Source organism: Equus asinus, chromosome 8 (assembly GCF_041296235.1).
Source record: "Equus asinus isolate D_3611 breed Donkey chromosome 8, EquAss-T2T_v2, whole genome shotgun sequence".
In the NCBI taxonomy this organism is placed as follows: domain Eukaryota; kingdom Metazoa; phylum Chordata; class Mammalia; order Perissodactyla; family Equidae; genus Equus; species Equus asinus.
The window spans coordinates 94,680,423-94,705,074 of record NC_091797.1 but is presented as its reverse complement, the minus strand read 5'-3'; the positions used below and the strand labels follow the sequence as shown (position 1 = coordinate 94,705,074).

Below are 24,652 nucleotides of genomic sequence, written 5' to 3'. Positions count from 1 at the left end.
AAGATTGAAATCATATCAAGCATCTTTTCTGACCACAGTGGTGTGAAATTAGAAATCAACTATAAGAAGAAAACTAGAAAACTCACAAATACATGGAGACTAAACAACATGCTACTGAACAACTATTGGATCAATGAAGAAATCAAAGGAGAAATCAAAAAACACCTGGAGACAAATGAAATTGAAAACACAACATAACAAAACTTACAGGATGCAGTAAAAGCAGTATGGAGAGTAAAGTTTATAGAAATACAAGTATACCTCAAAAAACAGGAAAAATCTCAAATAAATAATCTAACTCTACCTAAAAGAAGTAGTAGAAAAAATACAAATAAGCCCAAAGTCAGCAGAAGGAAGGAAATGAAAATCAGATCAGACATAAATGAAATATAGACTAAAAAAAGAAAAGAAAGGATCCACGAAAATAAGAGCTGCTTCTTCAAAAAGAAAAACAAAATTGACAAACCCTTAGCAAGACTCACGAATAAAAAAAGAGAGAATGTTCAAATAAAATGAGAAATGAAAGAAGAGAAATTACAACAGATACTACAGAAATAGAAGAGATTATTTGAAAATACTAAGAAAAGCCATATGCCAATATATTGAACAACCCAGAAGAATAAGATAAATTCTTAGAATCATGTAACCTCCTGAAGCTGAATCAGGAAGAAATAAAGAGCCTGAATAGATCAGTCACTAGTAAGAAAGCTAAAACAGTAATACACACCTCCCAGAAAACAAAAGTCTAGGACCAAATGGCTCCTCTGGTGAATTCTACCAAACATTCAAAGACTTAATATTTATCCTTATGAAATTCTTCCAAAAAGTTGAAGAGGATGGGACACTCCCTAACTCATTTTATGAGGCCAACATTACTCTAACACTAAAGCCAGATAAGGACAATGCAAAAAAGGAAAGTTACAGACTAATATTGCTGATGAACACAGATGCAAAAATCCCTAACAAAATATTAGCAAATCAAATACAACAATACATTAAAAGAATCATACACCATGATGAATTGCGATTTACTCCAGGGATGCAGGGATGGTTCAACATCCAACATCCACAAAACAATCAATGTGAGACACCACATTAACAAAATGAAGAATAAAAAACTCATGAACATCTCAATAGATGCGGAGAAAGCACTTGTCAATATCCAATATCCAATTATGATAATGACTCTCAATAAAGTAGGAATAGAAGGAAAGTACCTGAACGTAATAAAGGCCATATACCACAAACCCTCAGCCAACATCATACTCAATGGTGAAAAAGTGAAAGCTATTCCTCTAAAGACAGGAACAAGACAAGGATGTATACTCTCACCATTATATTCCACATAGTATTGGAAGTCCTAGCCAGAGAATTTAGGCAATAAAAAGAAATAAAAAGGATCTGAATTGGAAAGGAAGAAGTTAAACTGTCACTATTTTTGGATGGCATGATTTTCTATGTAGAAAACCCTAAAGAATTAACCAAAAACTACTAGAAATAATTAATGAATACAGTAAAGTTTCAGGGTACAAAATCAACATATGAAAATCAGTTGTATTTCTATACACTAACAATGAACTAGCAGAGAGAGAAATCAAAAATAAAAATCCATTTACAGTCACAAAAAAGTGAATAAAATATCTACGAATAAATTTAACCAAGGAGGTCAAAGACCCATACACTAAAAAATATGATGTTATTGAAAGAAATTGAAGAAGACATAAAGAAATGGAAAGGTATTCCACGTACATGGACTGGAAGAATAAACAGAGTTAAAACGTCTTTACTACATAAAGCAATCTGCAGAATCAATGCACTGTGAATGAGAATCTCAACGACATTTTTCATGGAAATACAATGATGAATCCTAAACTTTATATGGAACAACACAAAACTCTGAATAGCCAAAGGAATCCTGAGAAAAAAGAACAAAGCTGGAGGTATCACACTTCCTGAATTCAAAATATACTACAAAGCTACAGTAATCAAAACAGCACGGTAGTGGCAGAAAAACAGACACTCAGATCCATGGAACAGAATTGAGAGCCCAGAAATAAACCACGCATCCATGGGCAGCTAATTTTCGACAAAGGAGCCAAGAACGTACAAGAGAGAAAGGAAAGTCTTCAATAAATGGTGGTGTGAAAATTGGACAGTCACATGGAAACGAATGAAAGTAGACCATTATCTTACACCACACACAAAAATTAACTCAAAATGGATTAAAGACTTGAATGTAAGATCTGAAATCATAAAAGTCCTAGAAGAAAACACAAGCAATATACTCTTAAATGTCAGCTTTAGTATCTTTTTGAATATCATGCACTCTTAGGCAAGAGTAACAAAAGGAAAAATAAACACATGGGGCTACATCAAACTAAAAAGCTTCTGCATAGCAAAGGAAACCATCAACAAAATGCAAAGACAAACTAAGTTAGGAGAAGATGTTTGCATTACTATTTGGATTAGTATCCAAAATACATAAAGAATTCATACAACTCAACATCAACAGCAAAACCCAATTAAATAATGGGCAGAGGATCTGAACAGACATTTTTCCAAAGAAGATATACAGATGAACAACAGGCACTTGAAAAGATGTTCAGCACTAACGATTAGGGAAATGCAAATCAAAGCTACAGTGAGATACACCCTCACACCCAATCAGAATGGCTATTCAAACAGACCAGAAATAGCAAGTGTGTTTTAGGACGTGGAGAAAGGAGAACCTCATATACTGCTGGTGGGATGTTAACTGTTGTAGCCACTTTGGAAAACAGGATGGAGATGCCTCAAAAACTAATACTTGAACTACCATATGAAAGAAAGATGGAATCCTTTCTCCCCCAATCCTAACTCCCTATGGCTTTTCACCCCAGATAGCCAATTTCTTTGCAAACTTATCAAGACTTAAAAGAAATTACACTGTTTAAATCTCCACGATAAACTTCTTGGGAAGCATAATGGATCTAGAAAGGAGATCCCCTCTGCCCCAAATGATCGCAGGAAAGCGGGAAGGAGCATTTTGAGGACAAGCTGGCACAAAGATCACGGCTCTCCACTCCTAATCATGTTTTCATTATGGTAAAATATGTATAACCCAAAATTGACCGTTCCGACCGTCTTTACGTGTGCACGCAGCGGCATTAAGTCCATCCGCAATGCTGTGCAGCCATGACCACTACCCTTTTCCAGAACACTCCCCATCTCATACAAACCCTGTTCCCAGTGAACATGAACGCCCAGCACCCCCCTCAGGCCCTGGGACCCTCGGGTCCGCTCTCTGACCGTTGATCCGCCTGCTCCAGCTTCTCACGTCAGTGACATCCGCCCTTCAGTTCCACCCTCTCAACCACCACATCTACGGTTTGTAGTTTTCTCTCAAAACTGCCCCAAATGACACCGACAGGAAATGCAACTGCAAAACAGTGATTTTCCGTGACCGCTATCACATCAATCGATGATAAAGCCGTTGACAAACTACTTTCTGCAGTTTTTGAAATTTCAATATTACCCAAAAGACCTAAATGACGAGGCTGTTTAGAGTTGAAATCCTGCACAATTCGCCCTATTTTACCCTCGTGCTTCCCAAAGCCTCAAGTTAAATGAGCCAAAGCCACTGACTCCGGGCTCAGGAGCCACTCGGACGCCCTGAGCCCCGCCCTGTGCCCCCTCGGCCGGGCCTGGAGCCCTCCGTCCCTGAGGACAAACCTGCACATCCTCCTCAGGGGGCGCGCGGGGCGGCCACACCTTCGTCAGTGAGCGCGTTCAGGACGAGGAGCGCGAGCGGAGTCTGGTCCCTGCTCAGCGCCCGCGACTGTCACCTGCCACACACGACCGGGGTCGGCGCCCTCACCAGGGTCCAGGCTCTGAGGGGCCGCTGCCGCCAACGTCCCCGCTGCCAAGTCCGCTGACGCCCAACGGTCGCCGCCGCCGCCGGCTCTGAGGGCCCTGGGGGAGGGGCTGGCCGCTGCGGCCCCGCCTCCAAGCGCCGACCACGCCCCCGACACGCCCACCGCGGACTTCCGGCTGGCGGGGGAATCCGCTTCTCACCTCAGGGCCGGCTCCTTTAGCGCCCTCTCTGGTCGCGGTGAGTAATGCAGGAGGGCTGTGCGGGGCTGCGTGATGGACATCCAAAATGCCGCCAACCACGCCTACCGTGTGCTCTTGATCTGCGTCTATCCTTCTACCAAAACCACTCAGCTTTGAACCCTCTGATTTTGATTTTCACAATCTTGTGTCCTTATTTCTCCCACTTTATTCTCTTACTTAAAAGTGTTTTAGGTACGCATGCTCCTTAGCTTTTCCCTACACATTTTGGCATAATTTTTTCTGTTTCTACAAAAAGCCTTGTTGGGCTTTTGATGGGAATTATATTAAATACATACATCAATTTAAAGAGAATTGACTTCTTAAAATACTGAGTTTTCCAACTCACGAATATATTGCATCTCTCCATTTATTTAGATCCACCTTTTTTTTTTATTACTTTCATCTACGTTGTAAGTTCTCAGAATCCAAGATCGGTACAAGATTTCTACAAATTTTTTGTTTCTTAGCATTACAATAAAGTTTCTCATTTTTGAAGAATAGTGACTGATAGTATACTTAAAATTTCTGTGTTCATGTTTTCATCGAAATACAAATGATTTTGTATACTGATTTTTTATCCTCCAAATTTTGCGAAGCCATTTATTGCTTATAGAACTTTTTCTTTGTAGAGTCCATGGAAATTTCTATGGAAACAACTCTGTCTTCTGCAAAAAGGCAAGGGTTGCATTTCTTCTTTTTCTGTGTGTATCTCTCTTCTTGTCTCATTGCACTTGCTAGAACTTCCAGCGTTATATTAAATAAAATTAGGGAGAATGGGCCACCTTGCATTGTTCTCAGTCCTAGGAGGAAAGTATTAAATCTTTCCTCATTGAGTATACTGATAGCTGTAGTTTTTTGAGGATAAGTTTTATCAAGGTGAGGATGTTTTTCTCTATTCATAACTTACCAAGATTTTTTTAAATCATGATTGTTGAATATTGTCAAATTATTTTGGCATGCATTGATTGATATGATCATGTGACTTTTCTTCTTTAACCTTTCAAAGTGCCTAATTACATTGGTTGATTTTCATGTTGAAGTAGCCTTGCATCCCTCCAATAATCCACCCTTGCCCATGCTGGATAATTCACTTTATATATTGTTAAAGAAATTGCTAATATATTAAGGAGTTTTTTGTGTATAATTTTGAGGGAAATGGGTTTATATATTTTTGTGCATTTTAAATGTATATGTACTTATATGTTTTTGGATTTAGCGTCTATGAATGTTGCTTAGATCTTATTAGTTCATCAGGTTGAGTTCTCCTATACTCTTGCTGACTGTGTTTTAAGTTGCTTTATCAGATGTGAAGGGTTTATTGAAGTCATAAGGTCTATTTGTGGATCTATTTCTCCTTTCAGTGATACCAGTTTTGCTTCACATATTTTGCATCTCTATTTTTTGGTGCAAACACATTTTGAATTGCTATGTCTTCTTGGTTGATTGACTCTTATAGAATGTCCCTCCCAGTCCGATCATTTTCTGTTCTTTGAAATCTACTTTATCTTGTATTAATATAGCCTTTCATTATTATTTATGAATGTTTACATGATAGATCTTTATCTTTGTACTTTCAGCTTACGTGTTTTATTATTTTTTTAATATTTGCAGTGAATTGCCTATAGATAGCATATATTCGGGTCATGTTTTTTAATCCCCTCTGCAAATTCAGTCTTTTAATTACTGTGTTTAGACCATTATACTTAATGCAATTTTTGATATGCTGTAATTTAAATCTGCACTTTTCAGTTGATTTCTGCTGCTTCTCGCTGTGATCCATTTATCTTGTTTTATGGTTCCCCACCTTCCTATGGGTCAGTAGAATGTTTTTTAGAATTCCATTTTGATTGTCCATTTTGAATGTATCTTTTCATAGCTTTTTTAGTGGTTTCTCTAAATCAATTATCACCGTCTAGTGGTGCCCTCACTTTACCAGTTCAAGTGAAGTATAGAAACAATACATCCTTTGAGATCCCTTTGCCTTCTCCTATTGGTAATTTAATCACTTAATTATTTCCTCTATATATTTAAATATCAGTGTTGTAAATTTTTATTCAACTATCAAGTTACAAAACAAGGAGAAGGAAAATATGTTGTATTTTCCATAGTTTTGCTTGTTGTGTTGTTTCCTCCTGATTTCCAACATTCCTTCCTTTATTGTTCCCTTTCTGTTTAGAGAACTTTAAGCATTTTTTTTAGGTTAGGTTTGTTGATGACAAGTCCTCTTATATTTCCTTAACCTGAAAATGTCTTAATTTCCACTTCATTCTTTAAGGATATTTTCTCTGGATATAAGATTTTGGGTTGACAATTTTTTTCTTTCGGTGCTTAAAATGGTGTGCCATTCGCTACTGGCCTCCATGCTTTCTAACGAGAAACCTACTGGGATTCAAACTCTGTTTCCTTTATAGGCTCAGTGTCATTTTTCTTGCCATGTTCAAAACATGTTCCTGGATTTCAGTTTTCAGAAGTTTGACTGTGATATATCTTCATGTGAATTTCCTTGGGTTTATTCTGTTTAGAGATTGCTCAGCTTCTTGAGTATGCAAGCTTCTTGCTTTTACCAAATTTGGTAAGTTTTCAGCCATTGTTTCTTCAGGTACATTTTCAGCCTCTCGTTATTTCTTCCCCCTTCCAGGAATCTGATAAGAATGTTAGGGCTTTGTGAGAATCCCATAGGTCCAAAGGCTCCACTGATTTTTCTCAAGTCTATTTTTTGTCTTTCATCCAGTTTGGGAAATTTCTGTTGTTCTGTCTTCACAGTCCTTGGTCACCCCTCACCCCTCATTCAACAGATGATCTGGTCTATCAAGCTATTTCTGTGGATGTGTTTTAATTTGATGAGTGTATTTTTTTTTTTTTTAAAGATTTTATTTTTTCCTTTTTCTCCCCAAAGCCCCCCGGTACATAGTTGTGTATTCTTCGTTGTGGGTTCCTCTAGTTGTGGCATGTGGGACGCTGCCTCAGCGTGGTCTGACGAGCAGTGCCATGTCCGCCCCCAGGATTCGAACCGACGAAACACTGGGCCACCTGCAGCAGAACGCGTGAACTTAACCACCCGGCCACGGGGCCAGCCCCTTGATGAGTGTATTTTTCAGTTGTAAAATTTCCATTTGATTTTTCTTTATATCCTCTATTTCCTTGCTGAGACTTTCAATTATTCCATTTGTTTCTATTTTATTCATATGTGTGCTAATTTATTTTAATAATAGCTTATTTAAATCATTGTCAGATAGATAATTCTAACATTTTTGTCATGTCTGTATTGGCATCTGTTGTTTGTCTTTCTTCACTAAGTGTGATATTTTCCTGAATCTTAATATGAAGAATTATTTTCTATTTAAAGTTGAACATTTTGGGTATTATATTATGAGACTCTGGATATTATTTAAACTTTTTGTCTTAGCTGGCTTTCTGTTACATCACTCCAGCAGAGGAGAAGAGGTGAGCAACACCTCATTCCTTCCAGGTGTGGGAAAATGTTCAGACTCCTCATTCCAGGTGGGGATCTTTTTCCTGCTGGAGAGGGTAGAAGTGCTGACTTCCCACCAGAGCTCCACCTTCCTTGGATGGAAGAGGTAGGTGTGTCTCCTTATTGATTCAGATGTGCCTACACTGACACTAGGAGGGCAGAGCAGCTCATTACCACATGGCAATGATGAAGGTCCTCACTCTGCACTGCTCTGTGTCTACCCCTGTGGGGTGGGGAGGGGCAGCTCTTCACTGCTGGGGGAGGAGTTGGAATCCAGGCACCCACAAGGTTTGTACTGACACTACAGGGAGAGGGCTTTGTTACAACCTGACACTCCTCCCATTGAGAGTTGGGGTCTAGGCCCCTCCCTGTATGCAGAGCTGACTCTAGTGCTCCTTGTCACTGACAGTCATGCCAGAAATGACAATGTGTCATGTTTAAAATTATGTTTGAAATACCATAGCTTCTGCCTGATCACTTAGGTCGCTCCCCTGTGAAGCCCTTAGCCACCAAATAAGAGGTCTGAATGCCCTGAGACTGCCCTGCTGTGGAGAAACTCAGGTCACTGGGGGAGGTCTCCTGTAGGTCCTACAACCAAATCCAGCATCAACTACAGACTTGGGAGTGAAGTCACTTCCAGAGGATTCCAGTACCTGAATGTCCAGTCAGGCCCAGCCAGGGAGTCTTCTCTGCTGAGGTCCCAACATCATAGAGCAGAAAGGAGCCATCCCTACTGTGTCTTGTCTGAATTCCTATCCTGTGACCATGAGCAAAATTAAGTGGTGTTTTTATGCCAGTATTTTGGGGAAATTTTTAATTATTTTTTCCTTTTGGTTTGTTTTGTACAGTAATAGCAATAAGAATAATGCTCTCACAGAAAACTCAAAATGTACAAAAGTGTGTATATTAAAATCTGAGTTTCCTTCTTTCCTTCTTCACATCCTTCCAGTTTCTGCCTCTAGAAGTAACATGGTTAAATTTCCCATTTCCTTCTAGATTTATAAATGGAACAATCGCTAGCAACCAACTCTGTAACAGGCATTTTTCTAAGGGCTTCACAATATTGGCTTTCATACGTGTTCTTGGAGATGACACCAAATGCACAGGCAACAAAATATATTGACAAACTGGATTCATGATTTTTTTAAAATGTGCATCAAAAGACACTATCAAGAGATTAAAATGAAACCCACAAAATGTGAGAAAATATTTGCAAATCATACACCTAATAAGGGATAATTATCCAGAAAATGTATGGAACTCCTAAAACTCAATGGCAAAGAACACTGACAACTCAGTTCAAAATTAGACAGAGGATTGAATAGAAATTGATCCAGTATAGATACTCAAATGGCCACTCTCTTGCATGGATGGGTTAAAGAGCCTCAGTGCTCAGCAGGGGCTGCTCCCAGTCGTGCTCTGTTGGCTGGTCATAGACAACCACACACAAAATAAAACAAACACGTGGCATAGAAAAGGAAGATTGTAAGGAAGATTTATGGTTTACAGTGGTTATTTTTAAATGTGTGAATTTCAGTATTTTCTAGTCTTCAATAATTGATTTTTTTATAACAAATGATTAGTGAATATATAAAATTAAATGTCGTGTCTGACATTTAATCCAATACCCTAATAATAGTTTGTGAATAATCAAGGGCAAATTCCTCAACAACACATGATGAATGAAGTAGAAACATATGTAGATCCTTGGAGACAAACAGTTTTTGAAGATGTCAAGAAAGTAGTGACAGTTCTGCTGAGCTTCAAAAAAGGCAGAGCCAGGACTCAGTCATGGAAATGTAGCATGTATTTCAGTGTTTACACATTCATAGATCGGTTATTTTATGTTGCTTTAATTTGTCATCACCTAGAGTGCCAAAGGTTCTGTTTCTCCTTTCTTTCCTGCTCCTCTCTTTTACCTTCCTTCTTCCATCACCAGGATGGTCCAAGAGCAGCTCAATCCATGCCTGTGAACCTACCACATCTGTAAACACTAGTCCTTGGTCTATGTCAAGCAAAGTTCCCTGAGTAATCGATAAACAGCACCACCACTGAACTTACAGTTATTCTGTGTCCTTCTAGCTCCCCATAAAGGTCTTGTGGAGAATGTTGCCAAATGCAGAGCAGATGAGGAGGCCCTATTCCTTCCCAAGCTAAGAGGGACTTTCTTTCACTAAGGTAGAATTGTTATTTTCTTGGTTCCTTTCTTTTTCAATCAATTTCTGACATATACACCTAATCATACACATTATAAACAACCTAATTTTGACTGCCTAAGAGTGTTCACTCAAGGGGTTGAGGAGGAGGAACTTACAATTGACACCTGACTCAAGAGTGAATGCAAAATTGGTGATGCTGAGTTAAAAACCGTACATTATGGGGCCTTTTCTACAGTAGGATTTTTCCTCTTTGGATTAAGAATTTTGTAGTTGTCAACCAACATGGCCATGACAGGTACATTCTGCAAGACGAGCTCCTGCCTTGTCCACAGGTGTTGTCTCCTCTAGCTTTTGGGAGCCTTGACCTGACCAGGCTTTCCCATCTCAGTTTTCAGTCACAAAGGGAACAGAAGTCCTATGCAAACAGTGCTCAGAGGGATCTGGTCCTAAGACTGTTTTCTTTTCTGTAACTGAGGGTAGCATCAAGAAAAAAGATAAAATGGTATATATTGTAGATTCACTCACTGGCTGATGAAAAAATATAAGAATTGTGGAGCTTACCTGCTGGCTTTTGTCTAGAATGCCACCCTGACTCCAGCCACCTGTTGAGAATGCAAATTGTACTTTTAGTCAAATAAGTTGATTTTCCAAGTAACAAAATTCCAACATGTTCCTGCAATCCCTGAAATAGACTTGTAGTGACAGAGGGATGGAGGGTCTGGGTGATTCTCCGAGTCCTGGGGTGAGGGTCACAGGCTGTGGCTATGGAGGTGTCCCCCAAGAGGAGATGCTACTTTCCTCTGTCACTGCAGGGTCCTGAGGAGGATGAGGCAGTTTTAAAGACTGAGAGTTGGTGAGGAAGGAGCGAGCAGGGAAGGTGCACCCTCAGTGCTGGGGCGGCCACAGCTGATTCTCAGCCAGGCCCTTGCACAGGCTACTCAGAAGTAGCTCGGGTCATTACGCAGCCAGATATGAGAGTCACACACTTAGTTTGTTAATCCACCAAAGCACCAGCTCAGACAGCCACTTTCCCAGTTAGTTCACCTTAACTGCTCATCCAGGGTTGGTCAGTTGACTGGAAGCTAGTTCTTGTCAGAACCATTATGTGACAGTTGCTTTAGAATGCCCTTGGTTCTGAGGCAGTTAGAGAACCAAACAGACACTGGTCACTCAGGGTGGTCCAGTAACCGTCAGGAAGGCTCACAAGGATGCCGATGACAGTGTGAACTTGCTGGGGAAGGTTGAACACAAGTTTGAACATCCCTTTTCTTTCTGAGGGGCTTTAATTCAGGTAAATTGCTTCATATTTGCATAAGGGATTGAAATGTGGATGCAGGAGGCTGGATTATGGATTTAGGCACCATAAATAGAAAGGGCCCTTTATTTTGGTTTGGACACATCATCCAGGGCATCAACTTTTTCCCCACAGAAACCTTTCATCAGGTTGTTTTGAGGAAGAGAATGAAGGGGGCTCTTGGTTCAGGCATCTGGGGTGTGATCTACTGGGCTCAGGTTTTCAGAATTCTGTACCCAGGGAACCAACTACATTCCTGCCTCAGATCTCTCATTCATCAGTGTTGTGACTCTGGACAGGTCACTTAACCTCTCTGAATTTAATTGCCTTCAACTGAAAAATGTGTGTTATGCCTCCTGTTCCACACCACACATAGGATTACAATGGGGATCACAGGAGATGAAAACAGACATTCTCCATGAGCTGTGGGCATCCTTCCCATGTAAAGCATGGAGAATAAGCTTCCATCCTCCCCTGTCTGTAGCCCTCCAAGTAGCCTCTCTGTAGTCAACCACTAGCCATGAGTAACCTATTCTTCAGACATTTAATAACTGAAGTCTTATTGAGCATTTGTGCTAAATCAGCACTTGGTCTTAAAGCTGTACTTGTTTTTAATAGTGACAGCCTTATAATATAATAGTAATACATGGGCCCTTCAAGTTTTCATATGACAGTGCAGTTAACTGAGACACAGCAGTTACATAAGTGTCCCAGGGTCATGTGACATCTAAGTAGGATTTGAACCCAGGTCATCAGGCACCAGCACCCATGCTCTCAGCCACTGTGCTCTGCTGCTTATCTGTGTTGCCTTATATAAATAAAGGTATTTTCCCACACAATCCAAGTGTTTTAAGTGAACGTTAAACTCCATGATTTTCTGGAAGCATAACTTTAATGCAGGTAGTTCTGTTGGGCAGCCTGTGAATACTGGTATCAAAAGTTTGAACTGAGAATAAATTATTATTAATTTCCCTATAGTCTTCTGCCAGCAAGATGTCAAAAGCTCTCTCTAGTGTGAATGTACATCCCAGGATCTTACCTTATGGATACAAAGAGAAAAATTGTAGCTTGTTTAAGGAGATATACAGTGTAAATCCAGCAGTTGGTCGGAACAACGGGCATCTTGTCACTTGCCAGGGTGCACCACACAAAGCCCTCCATTGAAGGTGCTGTGGAAATTCAATGCATGAGTTAATTTAAGAATAATCATCATAATTTTTTCCAAGTCCCTTTTTCAAGACAAAATTGTAAAAACACTAAGCCATATCTTTCTTCATTCACATTGGGAAACTTTGAATTACCAAGTCAATCAGTAGTGCTTCAACTACACAAATAAGGATGCATTTACCATCCAAATTTGGTTCACATTTAACAGTAAACCGTGTGTCAAACTAATATTTAGATATTAGCTGCTCACTGAGCATTAGCCAAAATACATCTCTCTTGGAAATACTGCTCCCATATTATTCTTTAATTAATATACTTTACCATTTAAAACAGTTATAGATTAATAGCAACAACAAAAAATGAGCAGATAAACTTTTTATGTACTTCCTCCCACCTGGAGGTTCACACTGTTATTAACATCTTACATTAGTGTGGTGCGTGTTATAATTAATGAACAAATATTTACACATTGCTGTTAAGTAAATTCCTTAGTTTACATTAGGATTTATTCTTTTGTTGTACATTTCTACATTGTACATTCAAATATGCCCTGTCTTATGTCACCATTACAGAGCCATGGAGGATGGTTTAACTGTCTTGACAATCCCCTGTGCTTCACCTATATTTCATAATTGATTATCTTCATGACAAACCATTAGCTGGTAATTACAGCAGAGTGTTTTGCCTAGAATTGAATCCAGTCACCTAATAAAATATTGCATGCAATCAAATGAAAAATCATACAGAACAGAGGATAATTGCAGTGGTAAATATACGTACCTTTGGAGGATGAAATTGTCTTGGGAGATGACAAGAAGAGAGCAGCAGTTCAGCAGGATTTCACAATAGGTGAGAGGATAATGGAAATGTGTACCCGAATCATTGCGTTTAGTGTAGGATCATTTGCGACTATTTCACGTTGCATTAGGCTGCCTTTTTCTACAAAGCCGTATACCTTGTTCCTCATTTCTTCTCTGCTCTTTTCATTTCTCTCCTTCTTCCGCTAAGCAGGATGGCCCAATAGCAGTTCAATCTATGGTTTTCAAACAATCACATCCATGCACTCCAGCCCCTTCTCCAAATAAAGCAAAGCTCCATAAGTATTTCATGAGCAACATCACCACTGAAGGATGGTTACTCTGTATCCTCCTAGCACCCCAAGACAAGTCGGAGGACCTTCCTACTGGCAGGGCAGGCAAACAGGCTCCATCGAGTGCCAAAGTAAGGTTGTCTGTCATAGAAATGTTGCCTTTTTGGAATTTTGAAAATTAATTTCAAATTTGAAAATATGACACTGTACATTAATTATGCTAGAATGCATATTTTGGGGGAATAGAAGGGGAAACAGTTATAAAAATGAATATTTTCATTCCCCCAAAAATCCATATGCCAAAGCCCTAAACCCCCATGTAAAGGAATTAGGAGGTGCATCTTTTGGAGCTAACCTTAAATGAGGTTATGAGGGCAGAGCCCCCACGATGAATTGGTATCTTTATAGGAAGAGGAAGAGAACAGACCTTCCTCTCTCCTTGCCATGTGAGAAGACAATGCAAGGAGGCAGTGTGTAAGCCATCAAGAGGGCCCTCACCACACTCAAAATATACTGGCGCCTTGTTCTTTCCCATCCTACTCTCCAGAACTGAGAAAAATAAATGTCTGTTATTTAAGCCACCCCGTCCATGGTGTTTGGTTACAGCAGTCTGAATGGACTAAGACAGACTCTTACAAACAGATGCATGATTCAAGAGGGCATTCAAAAACGGCAGCATCATTGAGCCAGCCATGATCGCCTAGTGGTTAAAGTTCAGTGTCCACCACTTTGACAGCCCAGGTTCACTTCCCAGTCATGGAACCATACCACCTGTCTGTCAGTTGCTATGCTGTGGGTACAGCTCACAAGGAAGTACTAGAATGACTGACAACTATGATGTACAACTATGAACTGGGGCTTTGGGGAGGAGGGAAAAAAATGGCAGCATCAAGTTATAAACTGTATGGAAAGGGGACTTCTCATTAGCAGCAATGGTCTTTGGATTAAGAATTTTATAACTGTCAACCAAAATGCACTTGAGAGTTATAGCCCATAGGGAAAGCTTGTACTTTTCCACAGGTGTCCTATATGCTTCTGAGGACTGTGGCTTGACTGCTCCTTTCTCTGTGATATTCTTTACTCACTAAGAAGACACAAGATCTGAGAAAACCTACACAGTATGATTTGATCCTTGCAGTGTTTTCTTTTCCATAACCATAGGTGACCTCAATAACAAGTGAAAATGGTCTGCATTCTGGAACACTCACATACGGAAGAAGAATCCAGATGAACAGAAAGGTGAGGCTTTCTTGCTGGCCTTAGTCTGGAGAGCCTCCCCAATTCCAGCTTCCTGCTGGTAATGAGGATGGGGAGTGTGGTGTAGGAACTGTTTTCCAAGGTAAAGAACTCCAGCCACATTCTACAGTCACTGGAACAGCTCTGTTCCCTTCAGAAGGTGTGGATTTGTGTGCATGGGGCCTTAGGGGTGCCTGCATATGAGTCTGTGGGATGTTATTGTGAATGTGTCGGGAGTGTGTATGACAGAGAAAGTCAGTTCTCCATAGATATGCCCTAGTTACACAGCACAATTGTAAGTGCCACATCCTCAAAGAAAATCCCATAGCCACTGGATGCTTTACATACATTGACTTTCTCATCACTCACCACAGCCATATCTGTGCGTGTGTTTGCTGTTCCCACTCCTCAGAAAATGAGGTGCAGTGATGAGTGACCCAAGCTCTTGAGAACCTGTGTGAAAAAGTCTAAGTGTGAATGCAAGGCTGTGGCCCCAGTGTTGAAGCTCTGAACTAATTTATGGCCTTCATCCCTCAGCAATTGGAACATTAGTCCCAGTGCAAGGGTGTTCCAGCATCCATCCATATTCCTGAAATCACCTGGACATGCAGAGGTCCCAATCACTGTCCTTCATTATAACGTAGCCTCTGTGGTCACATCACACAGGTCATCTATTGGTACATATTACCACAGATTTTTACATAGAAATTAGTAGAAAAAGCATGTAGAAAACCCACATCTTCTGGTCAGCCACGTATTCTGAGAGATCCAGACACCATGTGGAACAACCGCACCAATCCCTGTTGGTATTGGGGTCATTCCTCAGCATCTAGGCCAGAATAGATAAGAATAATAGGAGACATTTCAATGGTATTTGATGAGGTTATAAAAATATGGTCTAGAAATGGTCAAATATTGTGAGCTATTCCCCCTGGGAAGATTGACAAACAAGAATAACAGTACTACTTGGTTATTACCCTGGTGCCCATCACTCATTGTAACTCTCTTGTATAGCTTGGTCAGAGAGCATCAGTGCTCACCCAGCCATCTGCTCTGTAGTGAACTTGCCCGCTCCTGGCTGGCTAGTGTGAGCATGGACAGCTGCTGAACAATGAACATACACATTACATTAGGGAAGCAAGACTGGAAGCAAAAATATCATGAGTAACAATGTTTAATTGAGATGGTAGGATATCAGTGTTTTCAAAATTTCTAAAATTGATTATCTTTATGACAAAGGTTTAGTGAATAAGTAAAAGAATTTTTTTCCTGGAATTAGACCCAGTCCCCCAATGGAAGGTTGCTTTTCGTCAATTGGAAAATCTGATACAACTGAGGAGAAATGCAGCATACACGCATCCATGGAGGCTGAGATGGTTTGGAGGAAGTCAAGAAGATAGTGGCAGTTTAGCTGAATTCAAATATGGGAAAAAAGACTGATGGGATTGTCATTTAATCATAACATATATGTAGTTCCTTTTGTAAATGTAACACTTCACGTGGGTTTAAGCTGTCTTTAGCTCCAAATCTAAGGATTCTGAGTCTCATTCCTCTCTTCTTCCTCTTCTCTTCTATGCTTCTTCTACCAAGGACGATGGCCCAGCAGCAGCTCAGTCTATGCTTGTTGATCAATCACCTCCATACACTCTAGTTCTGTATCCACATCAAGGAGGGCTCCCTGAGTGATTCCTGAGCAACGCCACCAATGACTGACAGTTACTCTGTGTCCCCCACACTCCCCATGAGGGCCTGTTGGAGGAGCTTTCTCATGAGAGGATGGAGGAAGAGACCCCATCTAACACCAAGGTAAGGCTACCCATCTTTGTCTGAAATAGATATCATGGCATGTTGGTTTATTTCACTTTCAATTGAACTCTTGTATGAAGATCTGACAATGTACATGATAGATGATACCTGCAATTTCATTGGTGGGGGTCTTGTCAACTGTGTCTCTCTTACCAACTGATGCCTGATTCAAGAGGACGTTCACAAATAGCAGCATCAGCTGATCAACTGTGTGGGAGGGACTTTTCCTCAGCAGAAATTTTTCTTCCTGGGATTAAGAATTTTGCAACTGGAAACCAATATAGACCTAGATGATAGATCCTCCTGGAAAAGCCCATGCCTTTTTTGCTGCTGTGCTGCACACCTGCTTTGGGGCCTTTGACTAATGGTGATTTCCCATCAGTTTTCTAAAGTCACCAAGAGAATAATTCCCACTGACTTGAATCCCAGCATTGAGCAGGTCGAAGAGAGAGTCCTGTTGGGGGTTTTTACATAAATTGATATGTATATATTACAAATGTTTAAAAACTATTTTATATGAGATAAGATAAATATATATAGAAGCATCCAAATATGAGAGAACTTAATAAATGATTATAAAGCAGTTCCCCTAGTGACCACCACCAAGATCGTTCCTTCTCTCATATAACATCATTTAGTCTTAGCTGTGCAAGTCACTGCAAATTGAGTACTTCATATGTCCTTGTGTTAATATCCTTCTAGGCATTTTGTTGTTTGTATTTTTGTCAATACCTCTGGAAGGAATCTTGAGAATAATATTATTTATTGTATAATATAAAGTATGACTCTGAAAGGTGATTGCTTTGTAAAGTATAAATTTATGTTTTTATTCCTGCATCATCACTCCTACTATATTTAATATATAAAAACTAATTTAAAGGAAAATGATTTATATTATTTTTAACTGCACACTCCCCTGGTTTCTTGCCCAAGGGATCCCACAGTTTGATCTTACACTGAGCCTGCAGAATTTATATTCAGCTGTGCAGATGTTTAAAAACTCCCCAGCCCTCCCACGTGACAGCACTAACAAGGGTACCAGGAAGAAACGCCAAGAGAGGAGCCTTGTGCCAACCTCACAAAGGCTTCAGGTTGACCTCAGCAGCTGTGAAGGGCCAAGCTCTGCTGTGAGCTGACTTTCTGAGGGTTCCTGGGAGGCTACTCCTGCCGAGCACTACATGGGCCCGTGAACAGAGGGCGCGCCATGGCAGGGCCCATCCAGCAGTGGAAGGACCCCCTGCCTGCACCAACTTCCCTCACTGAAACCGTGGAACTCAAGATGGAGGGCAGGGGAGGGGGGCAAATGCAGAATGTGGCATTTAAACCTGAAATGCGTGTGGAATCCAGCATTTGTAGATTAATTTGACTAGGTTATCTTTTCTTTTTCAAGCATGGATAAAAACTTGAAATAAAAATGAAACAGCGCTCATTGAAAATGAAGAAAGTAATAAATTTGCATACTTAGTTTTGTGGCATTCACAATCCACACCTAATGCACCAGTGTTTCTAGTTGTGCTCCTTGCCACCGTGGGGTCCTGTGGGAGGCAGGATATGCCAGGCGAGTGGGGTGCTGGAAGACATTTTTAAAAATAATATTTTAATTAACAAAAGTTGTGTAATTTGTAAGAGTGTAAAATGAACATTTAACTCTCCTCTACCCTACAGAAACTCTGTGTGTACTGTAAACATTTACTTGGGTGCTATTCCATAAATTATCAGCGCACAGTCAGGAATCTATGTATCATTAAGAAATAACCCACTTGAGTATTTGATGATAGAATTGTTCACATGGCTTTGTTCACTTAGCAAGGCATCTTGCGCAGCTTCCCAAGTCCATACATTTGGGGATTCTCACTGGGGTGTTTACTTCTGAATTGAGACAAAACTGGAGAAAAATCCAAATGTCCATCAACTGATGAAAAAATAAAAAGAGGTGGCCCATCCACACAACGGAATACTCCTCCTCAGTGGACAGGGAGAAATTATTGATAAATGCTGCAACATGGGTGAATCTCAACAACATATGGCTGGTAAAGTAAACCAGACAAAAAAACTACAAATGCATGATTTAATTTATATTAAAAATCCTTTAAAGGTAAATTTACAGAAACAGAAATGAGTTAATGGTTGCCTGGAGCTGGATGTGGAGCATGAATTGACTGCAAACAGGTACTCTCAAAACTAGTTGGGCTGATGGAAATGTTCTAATGTTCAATCATGATGATATGTAATTTGTTAATCTATGAAAACACACAAAATAAGTGAGGTTTATATCTTATTAAAATATACCTCAGAAGATACCTAGCAATGTGTGAAGGGTTGGGAATTATGTGAAATAAATGTGACATACTCATATGAGTTTAAGAAGGGTGATGGACAATATAGGTTCACTACTTAATTTCTCCTATTTAGTACATGTGAACTTTCCTGTAATAGTAATAATAAAGGCTCTGCTGAGTGTGGTGTAGGATGAAGAAAATCCTTGGCTTAATTTGCTCTAAAGTAAATGACAATTTAGTTGGAAGGATGAGACATATGTAAAAATAACTACAGGAACAGCTAGAGAAGCTGAATGAATGGTCTGTGAAAACAGAAAGGAGGGGAAATGAGAAAAGGCTTCATGGCGGAGATAAAGTCTGGGCTGTGTCTTGGGAGAGGATGGCTTTGATGTTAGCCTGGGGGGAAGGTCCATGTGGAAGGACAGAGTGAGGAAATTTGAGGGCACCTATGAAGCTGTGAAGTCAGTTTTACCTGGATGTTGTGATGCTTAAGAGTAATAGTAGTGAGGTAAATGAATTCACTCAGCAGGGATTTCTTGAACATCTATGATGCCCAGGTAATGACTTAGGGGCTAGAGAAATAGCAGGGCAAAGAAACAACAAAAATATCTACCTCTTGTGTCCTGTATTCTAATTAGGGAAGACAATGGTAAACAAATGAACCATCGAATGTCACAAAACTTTAAGAAAAAAATAAATATGGAAATAAGATCAGGAGTGGAGGAATGAGCTTAAGAAATCGGTTTTATTTCCTGTGAAGGTGACACTTGCACAAGGCTTGGAAGGAGGTGAGGGCATGAGCCATGTTGAGAATGAACTTCTGGAGGGTGGAGAGGAGGAAGAGAAGAAAGGGGACAAGTCAGGTGACTACGACGCTACTTCAGGCAATGATGATGGAGGTTCAGAACCAGAGTGGTGGCAGTTGAAGCAGTGAGGAGTGTTCAGACACTGGACAGATTTTAAAGTTAGAACTGACGGGGTTTGCTGACAGTGTGGATGTGAGAAGTTATGGAAATTGGCATCCAGGCTGACTCTGAGGTTGTTGTCCTGATGGAAAAGATAGAGTCACTATGAACAGAAATGGAAAGAATATAGGTGAGGTAGTATTGGGCATGAAGATGAGAAATTCTGCCTTGGTCATGTTAAGATAGATGATCTATTAGACTACCCTGTGCAGACACTAAGTTAAGAAGATTGCGATCTAGGGTGGAGGTTGTGCTGGAGATAGACACTTCGAAACTGTCAGTGCTTAGACTGCGTTTAAAGCCTTCAGACTGCCTGATAGCACCACGGAGGTGCAATGGAGAGGAGAGCCAAAGATCCAGAGCAGCGCCCTGGGGCCCTCAAATGTGAGGAGCTTAGAGAGAGAGGAGCCCCTGCAAAGGAGACAGACAGGGAGCAGCTAGTGAGGCAGGGGGACCAGGAGAGGGTGGTGCCCTGGAAGCCAGTGAAGAAGACTGACAAGAAGGAGAGAGTGATCCACTGATTGCACAAGAGGGGGGCTGGGACTTGACCACTGGGTTGAGGGACAGGAGGTCATTGTGAGCTTTCCAAGGGCAGTTTCAGTGTAATTTGGAAGATAGAGCTTAATTGGCCCAGGTTTAGGAGACAGTGAATGAGCTGACTTAGAGACAATGCACATAGATGGCTCTTTTTCATTGTAAATGGGCAAGAAGGAATTGAGATGATGGATGGAGAGTTTTTAAAGGGGAGTCTAGAGGAGGTTTTATAAGAGGGAGAAATAAAAACTTGACTGTGTGCTGATGGAGCAACTTACTAGAAGGGGAAGAGTGAACAATGGTTCTGCATTAGGAAGAGGAGCCCCGTGTGCAGGTGAGGCCATTGACGGACTGGTGTTCTCAAGTAAGTGGGATAAAATTTCACCCATACTGTCTTAGAGTGAAAATATTTTTAGAATAAAGTTGATCAAAAGAACAAAAGTGTATTCTAAATATTAGGAAAGTTGAAAACAAAGGATAACATTTATTGGAAATGCCTCATTTAATGGGATGGATGGTGATGGCATTAACTGTGAACAGATTAAAAGAATTATCAAAGTTTGACTCTCTGGGGTGCCCCAGGATGTCTGTAAGACTATCCACACCTGTGTGACCCTTTGAAAGTAGAATAGAGTGTGGACACCACTTGGACATAGGAAGAAAAGTTCATGTGTTTCCAGGGAAATCAACTACTAGCCTAAAGAGAGGGCCATAAAAATTGGCATCTTACCAAACAATAGGGTACATTCTACAAATAACTGAATAGAAGTATTGTGGAAATTTAATTATTAACTGGTTTCAAGAATAATGATTTTAGTTTATTCCATGTCCCAAATTTAAGATAAAATCCTAAAACTGATAAGCCATATGCTTTGTTATTCATTCATACAAATTTTAACTTACTAAGTTAACCAGCAATGCTACAAACACATCAGTAAAGATGCATTTAGAAGTCAAGCATGGTTCACATTTAATAGTAAACAATGTCTCAAGCTAATATGTGGACATTAGTTGATTGTTGAATGTGAGCTAAAATTATTTCCGTAAAACAGCATTGCCAGGTTATTTTTTTTAATTAGTAGACTTTATCATTTACAACAGATTTAGATTAACATAAAAAAAGGGCAGAGAATAGAGTAACTTCTCATACCCACCCTCCCACCCTATGCACCCTGCTATGAACCTCTTATATTAGGGTGACATATTTGTTACAATTAATGAGCCAATATTGATATGTAATTATCAACTAAAATCCAAGTTTAGAATAAGGGTTGCTACAGGATTTGCTAATGCATAATGTCATATAGCACCATGACAGTATCATACTGCATTGTTTCATTGCTCTAAACATCCCCTATTCTTCACCTGTTCTTCTCTCTTGCTTTCTGAACCCCTGGAAACCCCTGAACTCTTTACTCTCTCTATAGTTTGCCTTTTCCAGAATGTTATATAGTTGTAACATTGAGTGTGTAGCTTTTGCAGACTGAATCTTCTTCTCAGCAATATGCATTTAAAGTTCCTTCATATTTTCATAGTTTGATAACTAATTCAGTTTTTATCACTGAGTAGAACGGATACAAAGAAAGTTTGTATCAGGAGCTCAGCTGACCTGGGAGAGAGAGGGGAGCTGTCAGGTGTCACAGCAGCCAGTTAAAACAACAGGACGAAATCAAAGAGTTAAGCCTCTAACCACTTACTGTGACGGTACAAGGAAGAGGCTAAAACTGCAGCAAGTGCCCCTTCCCCCTTCCATTTTCCCCGTGGAATGTCGCCCCATTCAGGGGTCAGGTGGGTCAGTGCAGATCTGAGCTGTCTCTCTGCAGAGGAGTCCCTAACAAAAGGCCTGGCAGTTTTATGGACCCTGGGGTCAGGGGAGGGCGAGAGAGAAGGACTGGGAGTGGGCAGGTGCTGGGTACTGACTCAGAGAGCGCGGACAGTGTCTGCAGGCTTCCCTCTCCTCCCCCATGAGGCGGCCTTGCAGAGGAGCCTGAAGAGAACCACGGCCCAAGGCCTTGATAAAGAGACCCGGGAGTGAAGGTGCCTGGGCCAGGAACGCAGATGTGTGAAGAGCAGAACTGGCCAGAGGAGCCTGAGCGCTTGACTGCAGCTCCCTTCAGAGAATGCAGGGCTCAGGCCAGGCACTCAGGCTGCGGTGTGGGGACAGAACCCCTCAGGGGACCCTACCGGAAAGGCTTTGTATTTGCCCATGGGGGATACTGAGAAATCACACATGGGTTTTTAACCAGTAGCCAGACTCCTCAGTTTCTTTCTCATTCATCTTTTGAAGGGATCTTGGTTATTTCCAGTTTTTGATGATTTTGATAAAGCTGCTGTGAACATTCATGGAAATGTCCCTCTATTCACTACTTTCACCGCATCCCATGAATTTTGAAAAGTGATATTTTTATTTCATCTAGTTAAAACTATTTTGAAATTTCTATTTAGACCTCTTCTTTAATGTCTTCTGTGGAAGCACGTTGTTTAATCCTCAACTATTTGGGGACATTTAACAAACCATGTCCATGTACCCATCCTCTTGTCCAGTGAAGCAGAGCTCCCTAACTGATTCAAGAGCAGCATCACAATGCCTGACAGCCACTCTGCATCCTCCAGCCTCCCAGGAGGACCCTTTGGAGGAGCTTCCTGGTGGCAGGAGAGATGGAGAGGCCTTATCTAATATCAATGTAATATCGTGTTCCATTGCCTGAAATAGACACTTTGCTTTCTTCGTTTCCCTCTTTATTGATTAAGTTCAGATGTGAAGAGGTAACAGTGTGCAATATAGACATTAACACTGTCTTCTGGGGGGGTGGAAGAGGAGGTCCTTCCCTCTGGCATCTGATTCAAGAGGGCGTCTACAATGGCAGCACCAGCTTGGCAGCTGTACGTGGGCCCTTTCCTCAGAAGCTGGGTTTCCTCCTGAGATCGAGAATTCTGTAGTTACTAACCTAAAGGACTAGAGAGCTGTGTGGTCCAGGAGAAGCTCATGCATTTACCACAGTGCATGCTAAGCTTGCTCTGAGGGCCTTGACTTGACTCCTGTTTCTATGTGCTTTGCAATAGTCACCAAGAGAACGACAGCAACAAAATATATCAGCAAACGGCCCTCCCCCTGGTCTGCTCCTCACAGCGCTCTCAGGTAGTTGAGGCCATCTCAAGAGCAAGAGGAAAGGGTGCACATTCTGAACCACCTCACTTGCTGAGGAAGATACTTAGAGGATAAGACAGGAGGGCATCCTGGCTGCTTCCTGTCTCCAGATCCAACATGATTCCAGGGTCCTGATGGGAGTGAGAACTGGGGTTTTCATGGAAAAAACTGATTTTCCAGATTAGAAAAAAACATGGCCATGTTTGTACAGTACCTGGAAGTAACTGTGCTCCCTTTAGGCAGTGCGGGGCTGTGTGCATGAGGGTTGGGGGTCTTGTGTTGTTCTATGTGAATGTGTGTCTGTGAGTTGTGTTGGGGATTCTTTGTGTTAACCAGGAGTTATTTCCCACTTCCACAACACAGATGTCATTGTCGATCTTCTCCAATAGTTTCCATCATGACTGCACACGTTATATACATTAACTCAATAACTCGCACCCAGCTTCTCCTGGAGTTTTGTTATTTTTCTTATCAGATGGAGATACCTAAGTGCCTATATTAATGGCCCAAACTCTCAAGTTTCTAAGTGGAAGAGCCAACATGTGGACCAGGTGTGTGTCCCCAGTTCTAGTGCTCTGAACTGCTGATCTGCGTGTGTCACTCAGACATGGGATCTTTACTCTCTGTGCCAGGGTCGAGAATGTGGGAGGACAAGCCACACTCCCTGCACTTTACACGGAGCAGGATGATCATGACCTCCAGGGAGCCCAGCGAGATGGTGCAGGGGATCCATCAGGCGCTGGACAGAAACAGCTCTGGGTGGGAGCCGTGCAAGAAGTACATGAGCCGAGTGTGCACAGCACACCCATGTGAGAGGACTTCTTGTGGTGGAGGATGGAGATGAGCAAGCTGAGGGTGTGTTCATTCACCAGGGTTCAAATGAAGAGGCTGACTGCCAGCTCCACGGCCTTCAAAAGCACTGGGTCCCACATACCCATTGAGCTTTAAGGACTGCCAGGAACAGCCTGGGAGACGAGAGGAGAAGCTGCTGCCCTAGCTGCTGGCTGACCCAGCCACCTCCACCTGGTGAAACTTCAGAGACTGGACCGCTTCTCCTGGCACTTCTTCCCTCCCCCACTCTTCTACATCTTTCCTCCATATTTGTGGGGGGAGGGGAGGTGATTACTGTAAATTACTGAACTTGGTTCTTCCAAACCTTACAGTAATATTGATGCTCCAGAAATATGTATCACAGATATTCTGCTGTTTTGCATCCTATTTGCACACTCCGGGATTATGAAGCTGTGCATGCTCCAGTTTGAAAAGTGTGTAGTAATGTAGTACTGGGAGTTAATCAGTAATTCTAAATAGAAAAATGACTTTGGAAAATTATCAGAGTCAACCCAAATAGCAACAAATAATTAAAAGCAGTTCCAAATGAATAAAGCTCTGATATGTGCTGTGTAGCAG

General features: G+C 41.1%; 2 long non-coding RNA genes across 6 annotated transcripts in view; one reads left to right on the top strand and one right to left on the bottom strand.

The window, feature by feature from the left end:
• LOC139045997 (uncharacterized) overlaps positions 1 to 3,944 on the bottom strand; it is a 75,725-nt gene extending 71,781 nt beyond the window's left edge. For all 3 annotated transcript variants that reach the window (XR_011505583.1, XR_011505585.1, XR_011505584.1), the window contains exon 1: positions 3,712 to 3,944. This is a non-coding gene — a long non-coding RNA (uncharacterized lncRNA). The remainder of the gene's footprint in view (positions 1 to 3,711) is intronic.
• A 3,579-nt stretch (positions 3,945 to 7,523) lies between these two features.
• Positions 7,524 to 24,652, top strand: LOC106848182 (uncharacterized). 3 transcript variants are annotated; one of them, XR_011505586.1, is made up of 5 exons: positions 7,524 to 7,670; positions 9,647 to 9,742; positions 14,436 to 14,513; positions 16,101 to 16,316; positions 23,875 to 24,649. It is a non-coding gene; the product is annotated as an uncharacterized lncRNA (long non-coding RNA). The 3 variants fall into 3 exon arrangements; XR_011505587.1 differs by lacking the exon at positions 9,647 to 9,742 and having other exon boundaries at positions 23,875 to 24,652; XR_011505588.1 differs by lacking the exons at positions 9,647 to 9,742; positions 23,875 to 24,649 and adding an exon at positions 17,250 to 17,762 and having other exon boundaries at positions 7,534 to 7,670.